Here is a 16,689-nt window from a genome sequence, read left to right on the forward strand (position 1 = left end):
ATACGGTTAAAATTATTAGGGGATGATATGCATTTACCCTCTCGTTATAGGTGTTGACTCTAAGGTAGGTTAATAAAATTACTTATATAAGATAATATGGTATAATATTAATATAATACAATACGGTATTGTACATTACGGTATAATATAATATTATATAGAATAGTATAATGTAGCATAATATAATATAATACAATACAGAATAGTATAGTACAGTACAGTATAATATCGTATAATTTAAAGTAGTATAGTATTGTATAACATAATAGAATACAATACAGTAAGATACAATACAATACAGTTCAATACAATACAGTACAATAAAATACAATATAATATTATATAATACAACATAATATAATGTAATATAAGACTATAAATAACCCGTTCTGTGGCATCACTCCGCCAGAGGGTACTTCCATAACAGAAGGATTAATATTTACTTACACGTTGATAATCAATAATAATGATAGTAATTAATAAAAAAGAGCCAAGGCCAAAACGAAGCTAGAAAAACCCATCTCGATGTCAATCTCACTGCTAGCGATAAAAATAGGCATTTTCGAAATGCGGTTTCGCCTCAGGATCCGGAAATGTCAGGTGATTAGTATAGCGTGCCGCAAACCGCGGCGAAAAGGCCGCGCGAACTTTGAAATCGCTTCGCGACGTCCGGGCGACGTCTTGTGGGATTCCATCGGCGGCGGTCGCGTCGGCAATATCGCGGTCAGCCTTCATTAGAATTCATTAAAAACGATAAGCTCAATTAGAGGTCCTCCTCTAATATATGGCAGCGTATTTCGGAACTCACCCCCGTTGCGGTGCGATTCCTAAACGCGTTCCGGGAACCGCTTTAACGGCTACGAAACAACCGTAAATCCACTTCCGCAATAAACTTGATTGGCCGGCGCACGCAACGCGGACGTCTAAAAACGCTTGAAAATAGAATCAACCGAATTTTTAGACGATTTTTCTGACATCGTGTAATTTGGAGATTTGGACATTGTTTCTCGTTCGATTGTAATTAATGCACAGCGAATTTTGTGGAGTTTTGATAATGATAAAATAGCAGAGATGCGAAAGTCGGTGTGCGCAGGATGATTTTATGGATATTGTTGGATGTTTCTTTATAATGTAATAGAATATGTAGTTGAATATATTTTGGGAAATAATAGAATATATATTAGAGTGTATATTAAAATATAAATTAGAATATAATAGAGTATATGTTGCAATACAATAGAACATAATAGAATATTTACTAGAATATAATAAAATACATATTAGAATATATATTAGAATATAATAGAATATAATAGAATATAAATTAGAACATAATTGAATACATATTAGAATATATTATAAAATATAATGGAATATATATATTACAATATCATAGAATAAATATTAGAATGTATATTAAAATATATATTACAATATCGTAGAATATATATTAGAATCTATATTAGAATGTATATCAGTATGCGTATTAAAATATATATTACAATATCAAAGAATATATATTATAATTTATATCAGAATATAATTGAAACTATATTAGAATGTAATATAATATAATTTATAATAGACTAGAACCAAATGGAATAAAATAAAATAGAACAAAATATACTAAAATAAAATAAAATAGAATAGCATACATAACAGAATAAAATAAAATTTCATTCATTCGTCTACATAGAATTTCATTGATAACGTACAGAGACGACCTCCAACGTATTGCTTAGCCGTGTCCATTCATACAAGGTATAAAAATCTTTTACGATCATCGGAACGTCTTTTCGCAGCGTCGTGCAAGCCCAATTACAAGAGTAACGGTCCAATCAATACGCACAAATTCAGTAAACTTAAAAGTTTAATGATCTGGGTATGGGTTCATGACCCCGTTTAACGTTTCAATTGGGCCAGACAAGTTAACTCGTCGTCCTCCACGACATCACCGTCGTTAGAATCACCTCGGAACATTCCAACATTCGAACCACCTAATCGCACTTGTTCCACTACAACAAAGTGCATTCCACTTACCCCTTGCGCTTGCTAATTAATTTACCCATTTTATATACTATACTGCAATTCGCGAACCTGCAGAATACAAGAGAACAATATTATTAAAGAACAGAGTGCCTGAATCAGATTTCAGTACTTCTTCTTCTTTCAGTTTATTGTAAATTAAGTTGTGTCATTTCTATTGTAGTTTATATTGCAATTTCTCTTGTGCCTTCTGTTGTAATTTCTATTGTAATTTCTGTTGTAATTTTTGCCCTAATTTCTGTTGTAATTTCTATTGTAATTTCCATTGTAATATCTATTGCAATTTATGTTGTAATTAATGATATAATCTCTATTGTAATTTTTATTCTAATTTCTATTGCAATTTCTATTGAAATCTATCGTTTATTATATTTAGTTCCACAGTCAATCCTAACGCAAAGGGTTAAAACGGCACCGTCAGCTTCGACCTGATATCTCTACGATGCAAATTCCAAATTTTAAATTACAAAATCCACGTAGAAAATTCCAACAATGACGTTCCACCCCCATGATTATTTTCCGCAAGGAATATTCAATTCCGCGTGGACAATGGCCAGGAGAATTTAATTAGCGCGATTAAGCCGTCCCGGCGATCTTATCGCCGCGATGCGACTCGCGCAGTTCGACCCAGCCGTTAGGGTCGGCCCTGCGCAGATCGCTGAGAATACACCGAAGGGCGTGCAACAATTAGCCAGTTTCACGCAAATAGCATCCCGTCTATGAACGGTCTAAGGAAACGGTGCCAATTAGCCGGGCGGATCGCGGACCCCGTCGCGGCGCGCGAAGAAAAAACGATTTGCCGATGGGGCCGTGATGGAACGGGGTGGTGGGGGAGCAGGGGGGGACGTAAGACCGGAGCATGTAGCATGCGTCAGTCCTCGGCGGAGCTTAATGGAACAATGGGGGTGGGGAGGGGGGCCCGGTGGCAACTCGAGGGCCCCGCAGTCAATGAATCTGCTGGCCTTTTCCCATGCTCGCGAGCCAGCACCGCCGTGTTCCCCCTCCTCTACCAGCCCGCTCTTCGGGTCCAGTCGATTTTATTAACCTCTGACTCATTCCCTCTTCACTCCCCCGCCAGTCAGATCCCTCTCTCTCTCGCGCTCTCTCTTTCTCTCTCGCTCGCTTTTGCCCCTCCTTCGACGTCTTTCGAACGGGGACTTTTCTTTCCTTTTTCGTGTTTTAGGTGCTCCCGGCGGTGGATGTCATCCGGAAACCGACGAGACGTCCGTCAATTGACCGGCTCGCGGATTCCGGGCTGGTTGACACGTTTGGAGGCTAATTCTGAGCTAATTGCGACAGAGAAGTTTCTGTTTGGTCGTGTTTTGTCGGTGAGATTGGTATATCATTTTTTAATACTTATGTCGTGGACTATATTATGTGTATTATATTGTATGTTAGTGCAATAGTGTAATATATGTTGTAGTAGTATAGGATATTATATTATACTGTGCTATGCTATTATAACTTTACTCTAATATATTATATTATGTTATGTTATATTATATTGTATTATATTAGGTTATAGTGTACTGTACTATGGTATACTATACTAGTCTATGTAATATTATATTCTATGTTATACAAATGTATAGTGAAATACACACTGTACACTATACTATAATATATTATACTGTACTGTACTATTCTATATAATATCATAATTTATATTATACAATTGTACAGTGAAATATACACTGTACACTATACTATAGTATATTATATTATACTGTACTATTCTATATAATATCATAAACTATATAATAAAATTTTACAGTGAAATATACACTGTACATTACAGTATACTATACTGTACTACATCATTCTATATAATATCATAATCTATATTATACAGAAGACAAACTAAAATAACTAAGTAAACGTCGTACAGAATTGAATGCACTATATTATACTATACTGTACTATACTACTCTACACATTTAGTATAATATCATAATCTATATTATACAAAAGACGAAATAAAATGGAGATGCTCGATGAACCAGTTGGCCACTGCATTAAAGAGCACATTAATTAAAAAGATATAAACGCTGTATAGAATTGAATGCACGATAAAGTGGCTTATAAAGTAGAAGAATACTGTAGCATTGATGTCAAGGTTATGGTCACAATGACAGTGAATGATGTAGCATTCACGTCCGCGAACGTGTTAATACTTACAACTGCTACGTCAACTGGCTCGAAAGTTTCGTACACTTAAGGGATTATACTTTTTTTAAAACAAATTATAATTGGAACGTGAAATTGTATGACATTAATTGTTCTTTGCTTAGTTTTATGTTTTAATATTTAGCTGTTGAACCTCCTGCCCATCAAATATTCAAAATGTCTTGAAATCTAACTTATAAATTACTTATTATTATTCGTACTATTATTATTATTAACTTATTATTGTATTTACATAATATATTTGTATTTATTATATTTAGGTGGGTATTGTATTCGTATTTATTATATTTATTATATTTAGATGAGTATTACGTTTATATTTAATATATTGATACCTTAATTATTAATCTATACACAAAACTTTTCTATTTCCATACATTCCTACTCCAAAGACACTAAACATCAACCAACCAACAATTGCATCTATACATCACATATTATAATTTCAAAACTATACCTAAATAACACATCGACACCTCATACATAAATTAACCCTTTGCGGTCGTATTAAATTTATACACAAGTCATGCTGGTCGCAATTAATTTTCTTTCAGTGGACAGTAATAAGACAACAATAATAAAAGAAGGAAAAACAAAATTTATTATCTCCATTTTAATGCTTAGACATATGTAACACAATAATATGTTTGAATTTTATGTAAAAATAAAAAAGATGAAAAGAGATAAATAAATTGCTTTGCTGGCCGAGAGTAGACATACGACCGCGAAGGGTTAACACCTCTACCTGCATAGAAAATGTAGATTTACACAATCTACCCTAAGCAACCCTATATAGCAACATTGTCATCTCGAAGGACCCCCAGCAATCACGAACTTCATCGAACGCCGCAACCGTGGAACAACGAACGAGGAATCAGAATTTTCGGGTATTACCGCTGGCCGCCTTGTAAGCCGAGCTGTTTGTCTCGATGCAAACGATCGTGTGAAAGTCTCGCCGGCTCGTTAACGCCACCCTCCGTCGTTGGTCTCCGCAAAGGATGACCGAGAGGGAGGAGTCTCTTTCAGCCGGGGGCCACGGAGGAGAAGCCGCTAGAAGCCCGTAGAGAACGGGGGAGACACCGGGTGTAGCCGAGGGGGCCAAGGGAGAGAGAGCGACGAACGGACAACGGTGCTGGGAAGAGCAAAGATTCCGGGGAACGAAGAAAAATAAACGGACGAAGACCTCTCTCTCTCTCTCTCTCTCTCTCTCTCTGCCGGCAAATTAGCTACTTTATCAACAGCGTGCCGCTTTGCTGCGCAGCCTTGGCCAGGCCAGGTCCGCCGTTCTCTTGCGCAGACTTTTCTACCGGGTACCTGGAGTTTATTAGCTTTTCCTGATTTTCTGCCGATAGATAGAGGTTATGTTAATAGTGATCCTCATCGGCTGCCTTTGATTTCAACGATTCTGGACGAAGTGAGAGTGCTTTGTGGAGTAATTATGGCTGGGACAAGAAGATGTGTTTAATATCGTAGTTTATATGTTTAACTTCTTCTTGGGTGATTTTATTTGCAATTGCAAGGGTTAGGAGCTTTTTGATTGGTATAATTGATTGGGAGGAGAGAATTTTTGTGTGTTTGAAATCAAAATTGGACGGTTTGGAGGTGTCGTTTTAAGTATATTTTTAATCTTTAAAATGATTTATTTCTGATGATAAAATGATGTCGAATTTAGGATGTTTTTAAGCTGTTTTTAAGAACTCTGTTGTGGGACGTTTTTAGAGGATTTTGAAGTTACTGTTAGGCATTTTTAAGCTGTCGTCGAGACGGTTTTTAAGCTGTCGTCAGGAGGTTTTTAAGTCGTCTTCAGGGTGTTGTTAAGCTGTGTTCAAGACGTCTGTTGTGGAACGTCTTAACGACGTCCCAAACTGGATATACTTAAAATATTTTCCAAATCAAAAATAAGCTTAATAAGCTCAATAAATTTAAAACATGTCTCCTAAGTGTCTTTTACATTTTTAATATTTATCAACTAAGTCTTACACCCTAAAATAGGCGTCTTATATCAGACCTTAAAACGACCCCTTAAAGACTTCAATAAGAAGCGAAGAATATCAGACTTCAAGATACCCCATTTCAAGACTCAAAAATCAATTAAAAATTAAATTATTTAAAAAAAAAAACAAATATAAGACTTCCGTAGAGCGGAAAGAGATCTTTCGACCTCGCTCGATTCGTTCGCCATAAAACAAAAGCCAAATCTCCACGAATTTATTCTGCAATCGAATAAATAAGTTAGGGGTCTGTGGGCCGCGTGGTCTCGGAAACGACCTTGACCCGAAATATTTCCGCCATATCGCCAGGTCGAAGACGTTGCACGGCGCGCTGTCAGGTGAGACGGGTGGTGCGCAAGAGCGTCTGAGAGCGCGGAGAGGTGTATCGCCGAACGAAGAGACGTGCGTGGAGCGATTTTCGCCGACGAATGAAAGGGCTGCGGATGATCGGGGAGCTGGGAGTCTGCACAGTCTGTGCAGACCCGACGAAGTCTGCGCGGGACCGTTGGCGAGAGAGGCAACAGGCCCGGAACAAAGATGGCCAGGAGGCGCAGCGCGCACGCGATTCTGCCGCGGCCGAGCCGAGAGTTCCAGGGCCTTGTCGCCGTAATCTCCGTGGCCCGATTCTGCCGCGAACTTCGTGGAACCCGGCCAGGAGGAGGGAGATTTATCGGATTTGCAAATAATGAGACTATGTTTCAAAGGGGGACCGACCGGGCGCGCGTCCTTTTGTTCCTGCCGGATTCCACCGGTGATCCTGCGCGCGCCCCCTTCTTTCGCCGGCCGTCTCGCGTTTTCGTACAGGTTCCTAGTTCCAGACCTTTAAAAAGTCGACGGCCCTCGATTTTCTTAAAACGCCGTTCCGTCCAGTTGCTATTTCTTTCCCGACACTTTATCGATTACGTCAAACAAGTACTGTACATTTCGCTCGGGCACGCACTACTCTTTTGGTCGGCCCTAAGAGAAATAATCATTCAAATCAACGCGTTTACGTTGATCTGTTGACCCAACGGAAAGCACTATACTTCTCTCCCCATTAATATACAGTCAGTCCCATAAGTATTCGTACTCTCATTGCTTATAAGAGAAATCTGTGGAAATCAAGGGTTGCGTGTAAAAACTTTTTATTATCTCATTTAATATTTGCTTTAGTTTCCAACGATATTAAAGAAAATACATGTTAAAACATCACTCACCTTATCTTATATTTACATTGTTGAAAAAGTAGTTTACTAAATTAATTATCTAATGTTTCACCTTATTAACTTTTTCTTACCACTGCGTTAATGTGATATCTAAGAATAGATTACGCTTTAGAATTAAGGGACAAATGAGAATTAAATTCTTCATTCTAATTAAATAATTAGAAAAATCAAATTTGCAACCTAGTAATCAATGTTCAATTTTCGAATTCAATTTTGACAAGCGAAAATTTGTTCAATATAAGCTCTACTTTGATCATCAACTGATTTTAGCTACGACTTACGTAGAAAATGAAACCTTAAAATATACTAAAGAGTTATAATCAGAAATGAATATAATTAACATTACAACCCCAATTCCATACATTAATCAATATTAATGCGTTCAAAAATAATTACCAAGTTGCCTCAATTTATCTCAGAAGATTTATTCAAGCAAAAATCCTCTAGAAAGAAAACCAAGGTGTATGTAATAGTTCACGCGACAACGCCAGCATTAGTTTCACTTGCAGCAATTGCGTGATTAGTCTAGCAACAATGCTAATTTATATATTGGAATAATACTAATTTCGCGCGCCACGAGATTCACGAAATACGTCGGAACGCTTTCGGCGAGCCGGCACTGGGTCGCGTTTGCGCCGAGAGGAATCGCATGCGTTTCTCACGCAGAGATTCCGTCGGACGCGAAGCACGCGTGATCCGGCTAATTTGCCACGGGAACGGGGCTACGCTAATTGAACCGTATTATCGAGCCAATCATATCGTTCAAGGGAGAGCAAAGAGAGAGAGAGAGAGAGAGAGAGAGAGTATTTACATACATGCGAAATTCGGACGGACACGCCGCGGCGCCCCGCTTTGTCCGCGGACAATGTTCTTCGTACATCGCCGCGTATCCGGCGAGTTCACCTGCTTAAAAACGCCTCTAAACGCTCCTTGCACGCCTCTTTTTCATACTTCGCAATTCGCTTATGACCACCGTACTCCCTTTCCACCCCACCCCCCGGGCACCGCGGCGCAATTAGCGTGATTGCTCCGACAGCGACAGCTGAACACGGTTCCTGTTTGCGATTATAATGCGGGCCAATTCCAAATGATTGTTAAAAGATTCCGCAGCTCGACTGTGCAAATTATATATGCCGCGTCCGCCGTGGCGTGATTTCCGCACACCCTCGGCGCGGACTAAGTGGCCGCGATGCTGACATAACCTTGACCCTGGAAAATTGAACCGGTTGCGTTTTTCTTTGGATTTTATTCGAGCCAATTTTATGGATCGGTAATAAATCGCATCTACATTTCGATATACTATATTACTGTATATAACTGTATATAAATATGACTGTATATTACTGTATATAAATATGACTGTATATTACAGTACATGAATATGACTGTATATTATTGTATATAAATATGACTGTATATTACTGTATATAAATATGACTGTATATTACTGTATATTAATATGAATATTATTAATATGATAATAATATAAGTATGAATATCTTGTACGTCGAAGTAAAAATAAATTCTTCTGTTATCAAAGCATAGAAACGAAGGCAAATAAAGACGATATAGGAAAAATTAATTGTCTGATCCTATTAGGAAAATTATTAAGTACGAATAAGTGCTAATCGTCACAGCATGAAAGGGGCGATAGTGCAAGAGGTTAAAATACCAAATTCTACCTAATCACAGAGATTATTATTATATCGCAGAGTTTTACATATTATTATATGAATTAATAGAATCAACCTCGTGAAAGCATTTAACACTTTACCGACCCGTGGTCTATTAATCGGCTTTTTACTTAAAACCGGAAGCCTGTGAATTAATTGTTATGGTTACCGATAATTTGTTACTTATGATCGAGGTAAGAATGTTTGATTTTACTACTGTAAGCTGCCATATAATTTTTAAAACATTAGACATCTTTTGCGGTGAATAAGATAAATAGATAAATATTGTTTAACGCTACGAATAATGTGTTAAGGTATTAACACATTTTATTTATTTAATTTATGAAAATCCCATTTGTAGCACAGGAATTTAATGGAAGAAGCACCGGCAGATGTAAAATATACAAAATAAAAATACTAAAAAATTCATACATTATTATACATTATTATTATTATTATTATTTGTTATACATTAATTTATATGTAATGTATAAAATATGACGTTATCCTATGCGTTCTAACTATCGAATTTGGGCCCGGTAAGAAACTCGAGTGATTCGCGCAGGGCGACGAACCTGTTAAGCTGAAATCAGCTGAATTAAGAGCTGGAATCAAGCAAAATTTCCTGGATAATCTATGAAATCCAAGGAAGATAATTATAGCGTATCGATGAAACAGTGACAGAGAGGAAGGGTTTTGCATCCGAGTCGATTAAAGTAGAGAAGTGGCCAAGCACTCTGTGCGCGAAGTGGGAAGACGGATCGCCGCGGTTAACAAGTGAAATCCATAAAAACGGCGGGAGACCGGGACATTCCGCGGGTTAGCGTGTCGGTGCCTTAAAACGGATGCAAACTCCCCGGCGCTCCATTAAATCCCGGCTTTCAATTCGAGCCGGGCCGAAAGGTGGGCCCCATCAAGCCGGCCTATATTCCAAAAACCATCAGCCCGGGCCCCGGGAGAGAAACAAGCTCCGCGAACGCGATCGTTCCTCGCAATCTCCCGGCGTTCTCTTCTAAACGCGGCCCCGAAACCCGAGCTGAACATTTTTGGCCCTCTCCGTGGCCGATCCTTCCGGAGCAAAAAGGATCCACGCCGTATCCTTTGATCCTCGGCCAAGGAGCCGTTCCCTTTCCTTCCTACTCTTCCCTTCCCTTTCTCGCTCTCTCCCTCTCGCTCCCTCTCCGTCTATCGCGACGGGTTCCTCCGAGCACCGGCCCTGGAAGGAAGGACCTCCCTGGACTCCGGCTCGCCGCTTTGGAGGTCCCGTTCCCCCCTGCACGCCCCGCGCACCACCTCATAGGCAAAAGGGAGGCTAACGGACGTGGCCGGGAGTGGGAGGCCGAAAGAACGGGGCCCCGATGAAGACGAAGAGGCCCCGAAGGTGGAGGGGGGGGGGGGGGGCGAGCAGGAGGACCGCTAAGGACAAGGTCTCCTTTTACTTCCAACCAAACTCTCTCGGATCCTTTCCACGCTCAGGTGCCTGGAGGGTACACCGTTTTCTCCCTTGGCCTAGGATCGAACTATGGTGTGGTAGGGTTGTGCAGCAGGTTACTCGGGAGCGGTCGAGAAGAAACTAAATAAAGAATAATAAACGTAAAATAATAAATATATGATTATTTTGGTTTGCAGTATTTCTTTATGTGTGACGAAGCGTGTTTTATGCAGGTAGAACTGATTCTTGTGATTGATGCGACAGGTACGCTTTTAACAATTATTAAATATCAATTTTGGTGAAGTAAAAATCGTCATGGAACGTGGTGCAGTCTTGGAAAATGACTATTATCAGTTATAGTATTTTTTTTATATGACAAAGTGTATTTCATGCATGTGGAATTGACTCTCGTGACTCCTGTAACAAGTATGCCTTTAACAATTATTAAATATAAACTCTGGCAATATAAAAATCGTCACAGAGCATGATAAAACATTTTCAATTCTGCCTCAGGGCCACCACTCGAGTGTAAAGGGTTAATATCCCATATCTGATAAATATACAGTTAATAAACATATAGTTAATTATTCCAAAGTAATTGGTCACCGGACAGTAACTGGCTACACTAGTCTATTGTATCCAATTTTCAGTTTGCTTCGAGTCTATATCGGATGCAATAGACAATTACCGTGGCCTGGAATCGAATTACTAAGCGACGATGCTGTTGGACTTATCCTTTAGCTTGATCCAAGCTTCGATTAGTCGTCCACCTTGGTCTAGCATCGTCGTCCTCCTGGCGCTGTTTCATTTAATCGTGTTGCTAATGCAATCTATATCTATATCTACCGCAACCCGTTCGGTGTGGGAGAGTCTCATGAAATTATATGGATGTCTGGATAGATGGAATCCGAGCAATGTATCATTACTAACGATGAATCGACGTTTACGTTGCAAGGTAAGGGGTAACAAGATTTATTCGCTTCGCTTTTGGGATCAGAAGCGACCCCGACATTGTGTTTCCTTTATTATTTTCTATTGAAAGCTTGATTTCCCATTTATTTATTATCATGTACTTAATATATCTTGTTATATCTATTATATTTGATAGATATATTTATGTATTATTTCTTGTATTTGATAGATATATTTATTTATTATCTGTTATATTTGACAAATATAATTATTTAATATCTATTATATTTGATAGATATATCTATGTATTATCAATTACATTCATCAGAATAAATAAATACATTCATTGCGTAAATAAATAAATGTGTACATATTGTATATTTATTATTTACTACAGGCGGATAAATAAATGTTCGCTAAGAGGTCCGACTTATTACACTGCACGGAGTTAACATCCACGGTCTATTAATTTTCTTCTTGTCCCTTTAAAAAACCCGTCGCGTGTATCATTCTAGCAAGAGGTTAAACGAACCGGGTGACTTACGATCGAGGAGGTAGAGGGTGGGGGGGATGGGAATAGCAGCGTCGCACAGTGGACCAAGCAGCAGCCAAAAGTGGTAAGAAGCATTTTCTGACAGCGAAGATATACGATTTATTTACAACTTTTCAGTATATTACTGTAAGACGCTATAGATATTTATGTAATAAATATATCTTTTACAAACGTCTACGAATAATGATGTAATTATAGAACGCAACAGTTGAATATAAATGTTCGAAAATCGATATAACATCATTGGTAATTTATTCGTAGTTAATGGAAATTAATCGACAACTAATTCAGAACAAATCGACGGCAAATTAATCAATGATTTACCAACGAATGGACCGTAGAATCATAAAATAAAAGAGTTAAATATAAATTCATGAAAATCCGTGTACCTCCATTGAAAGCTCATTCGCAACTAATGCAAATGAATCGACAACTAATTGAGAACGAATCGAGCAAATTAAAACAACAAATTAGCAATAACTGACCAACAAATAAACGATAGAATTATAGAACGAAACAGTGAAATATAAATTCATGGAAATCCGTGTACCTCCATTAAAAACTCATTCACAACTAATTCAAATGCATCGACAACTAATTAAGAACGAATCGAGCAAATGAAGACAACAAATTAACAATGATTACTCAACGAATCTTATTAAAAACTAATTTCCAATCGTCGCAACTAGATAATCATCTCATTACCACGAATCTTTTGAAGGAATCAACGCGCCGGTCCCAAAACCGGGCCCCGCGTTTCCCGCGGTAGCCGAAATCCTCTTTCGACCACGGGTGCCGTGCGATCGTTCGTCGGCGTCACCGTTCTCCGGGTCCTTCCGTGACCATCGAGCATCGCGTAACATCGTTTTCGACGTCGAAAACGCGGCGAAAAAAATACGAGGTTGCTGGTTGCGCGCGCGCGCGAGCGCGGATTTGACGTGGCCGCGGTGTACGCACGCACACTCGAACACCCCCCCAGACACCGCGGGTACGGCCACGACCACGAACCCCGTGGGCCCGTAGAACCGCATTCCAAGCTGGCTTCACGGATGGGGCCCCGATCGGTCGTCAGAGGAGAGGGGGAGGACGGAGCGGGCCGCGGAAGGGCGCGAGCGCGAGGAGGAGGGCTCGGTGCCGAGCGAGACGCCGGGACAGGCGGTGGACCGCTACGGGGGGGAAGAGTGAATGAGAGCGACAGGGAGAGGATGAGATTGGGAGGGAAAGGGAGAGAGAAGAGAGGGAAAGAGAGAGAACGATGAGAATGTGAGAGAGAGGAATAGATAGGGGGAGGTGAAGATAGCGAGCCAAAGAAAGAGTGAAAGAGACAGCGAAAAAGGAATTGAGATAGAGAAAAAGAGAGAGAGAGAGACAGGATTAGAGAGACTGAAAAAGAGAAAGAGAGAGAATGAAGGAGAGAGAGAGAGCTCTCTCTGAGAGAGAGGGAGAGCTGAAGATAGCGTGCCAAAGACAGAACGATCGAGACAGCGAAAAAGGAATTGAGATAGAAAGAGAGAAAAAGAGGAAGAGAGAGAATGAAAGAATTAAAGAGCCTAAGAGAGAGAGAGAGAGAGAGAGAGAGAGAATTAAAGAGACTGAAAGAGAGAGAGAGGTAGAAAGAGTTAAAGATAGCGAGCCAAAGACAGAGCAAACGAGACAGCGAAAAGGAATTGAGACAGAGAAAGAGAGCACGCGAAAGAGAGAAAGAAGGAGAACGACAGAGAGAGAGAGTGAAAGAGAGAAGGGGGAGAGACGCAACGGGCTGGGGAATAACTCGATAAAGCGAAGGACCCCTTCTAATTAAAATGAGTTCCGCCGTGGGTCCTCGTGTACCACTCTCGCCGCGGTCTTATTTCGTCGCGAATACCCCACCCCCTCCCCATGGCCGAGATCCCATCCCCCCTCCCCCCTCTCCCTCTCTCTACCCTTCTTCCCGGCATCTTCCTGGTCCCCTGGAATTCGAATGCCGGACACGTGGGAATTTCTGGTGGGGAGGGCTTTTTCTGTCGCAGAATTGATAGCGGACCGATTGATTCGGTTTTTCATCGCGAACGACTGCCAAGCCCGCCGACCGGGGTGGCTTTCGTGCCGGAGGACCGCCGATAGGGGCACCCATTGCTCCTAGGATGGGAGAATTCGTTGGGTGGTTAGTTGGGTGAACAGATCGTCGTTCCGAGGATTTTTACCGATGCTGGTTTGCAGTGGATCTTTTGGGGTAGGTGATAATGATTTTGGTTAATTTTGTTGTTGTAGAGGAAGTCGATTATAATTTTGATAAATTTATGTTAACCCTTTGCGCTCGAATGGTGACTCTGTGGCGCCACGAAAATAGTTCTAATTCTACCTACACATTTTTGTCATAAATTCACAGAGTTTGTAAATTAATCATAACATGTGAAAATATAGCAAGTTAAAATTTCATCCTACCACGTGAAAAAATATCTAAGTAAAATTATCTAAGTAAAATATTTTAATTTAAAATTCCAAGTAAAAATGTTAAAACAACTTCTGATAAATTGCCGATTACTATCGAATATCGTTGCAAAATTATAAAAGATTTCCTAATGAAGACCTCGGGGTCTGCATAATTAATGAAACTAGTGAACGAACTAATAATTCGAAAATCGATAATCGAAAGGTCGCGGCGAGATAAGGGATAACGACCGCACGGATATCGGATCGCTGTAACACCTTGCAATTCGCAATTTGCAACCTGAAAACCGGAATATCATCTCTCCCACGGTACGCGTCCGCTGGCCAGGAGAGTCGGGTGTATCGATATTTCGACCTTTAGACGATTCACGAGGGTCCATTCCAAGCCGGAATTGCCCTTACGGCGACTTCACAGGCATCAACGGGATTCGTTCCGAGGCTTGAAGACCTCCGCGTGAAAAATGACAGGTAACGAGCCTTATTATGTTCAAAGCTCCCTTTCTTTTTCATACTTTTCACACTTTTCACACGATTTTCTGTCTTTCTGACCAAATTTTCCAGAGGGACATCCGGAGACTACAGGGTTTGTGCATTTTTACGTCTTTTAAAACCGAGATATATTGGGCAATATATTTGATATATTACTGTAGTATATTTAACATATTTAATTTTATATATTTAATATAGTATATTTAATACAATATATGTAACATATCCAATACACTATATTTATTGCAATATATTTAATATATCTAATATACTATATTTAATAGTTTTAATAAATCTATTATAGTATATTCCATAGTTTTAATGTATGTAATATAGTATATTCAATAGTTTTAATATATCTAAAATAGTGTTCTCAATAGTTTTAATATATCTCATATAGTATATTCCACAGTTTTAATATATTTAATACAGTATGTATACCATAGTTTTAATATATTTAGTATAGTGTATTCAACAGTTCTAATATATTTGAAAAAATATATTCATTAGTTTTAATATATCTAATATAGAATATTCAATAGTTTTAATATATCTAATATAGTATATTCAATAATTTTAGCGTACTTAATATAACATATTCAACAATATATTTAATATATTACATATCCATATACATAGATTCCAATAACATACTTTAGGGGATGTTAGAGCAGACAACATAACTTCGACATAACCTTTCCAAATTTTATACTACATAAAAAGATATAAACTATTCCTTTCCATTGAAATAACAAATATCGACATAATCACCTAACAAAATAATATTGCTAATATTTAAAAAATGCCTCATCTCACTATTCACAAACGATTTCCCAATTATATGATTTCTCGATTACCCATAATTATCACTCTCAATCGAACCGATAAGACAATTAACATTTCACAACAATATCATAACAATACAATAACAAGAATCATCAAACAATATCTCGATGCAAATGAAGCAACATCCAAATGAAATAACAAAAGCGAAACAAGTCATCGTCACCGATCATCCATTCTCCCGAAACTATTCGGCATAATTTCATTAGTCGCAGCATCGTCCCTCGCATAATATTTAGCAAACTTTTCCACGAAATGATTCCGACTGGATGCCGGCCGGCAGCGAATCGCATACCAATTCCGCTTAATCTTCGCATCTTAAGGATCCGGGGCGGCGGGGGGACCAGAACGCCAAACGACGGGAACGGTCTTTCTCTCTCTCTCTCTCTCTCTTTCTCTCTCTCTTTCTCTCTCGGCCAGGGTTTTCGCGAATCCCTAAACACGTCAGCTGATTAAAACGGACAGAGTCCGCGGCACACAGTAATTAAGTCCTTACGCGCCGGATCACGGACAGTCGTTCCGACGCAGCGTCGTTCTATCGCACAATATATCCGATTTAATGACCCGATGCGTAAATCAAATCCGACCGCGTGGCCGCTCCGACGAAATATCAAGCTCTCGGTCTCTGCTGCGTCGGTATCTCTCGGCGAACAATACCATGGAGATCCGCATATGGTGTCCAAAAATCAATGTCTTATAATTCGTACGATTTTTAATTTTTAATGTTAAAAAAAGTGGGTGTGCTGAGTGTTTTTCGAAAATGGTATACGAGGAGTTACTTGAGGTTATTTATTGTAAATATTACGCTTATGTGTAAGTAAATTGTAATATAATATATTATAGTAATTAAGTGATATATTTAATAATGTATGGTTTATATGTATAAGTTATATATAATATGACTTGAATATATAATAAAATATAATTA

The sequence above is a fragment of the Augochlora pura genome, chromosome 5 (genome assembly GCF_028453695.1).
Source record: "Augochlora pura isolate Apur16 chromosome 5, APUR_v2.2.1, whole genome shotgun sequence".
Taxonomy (NCBI): Eukaryota; Metazoa; Arthropoda; class Insecta; order Hymenoptera; family Halictidae; genus Augochlora; species Augochlora pura.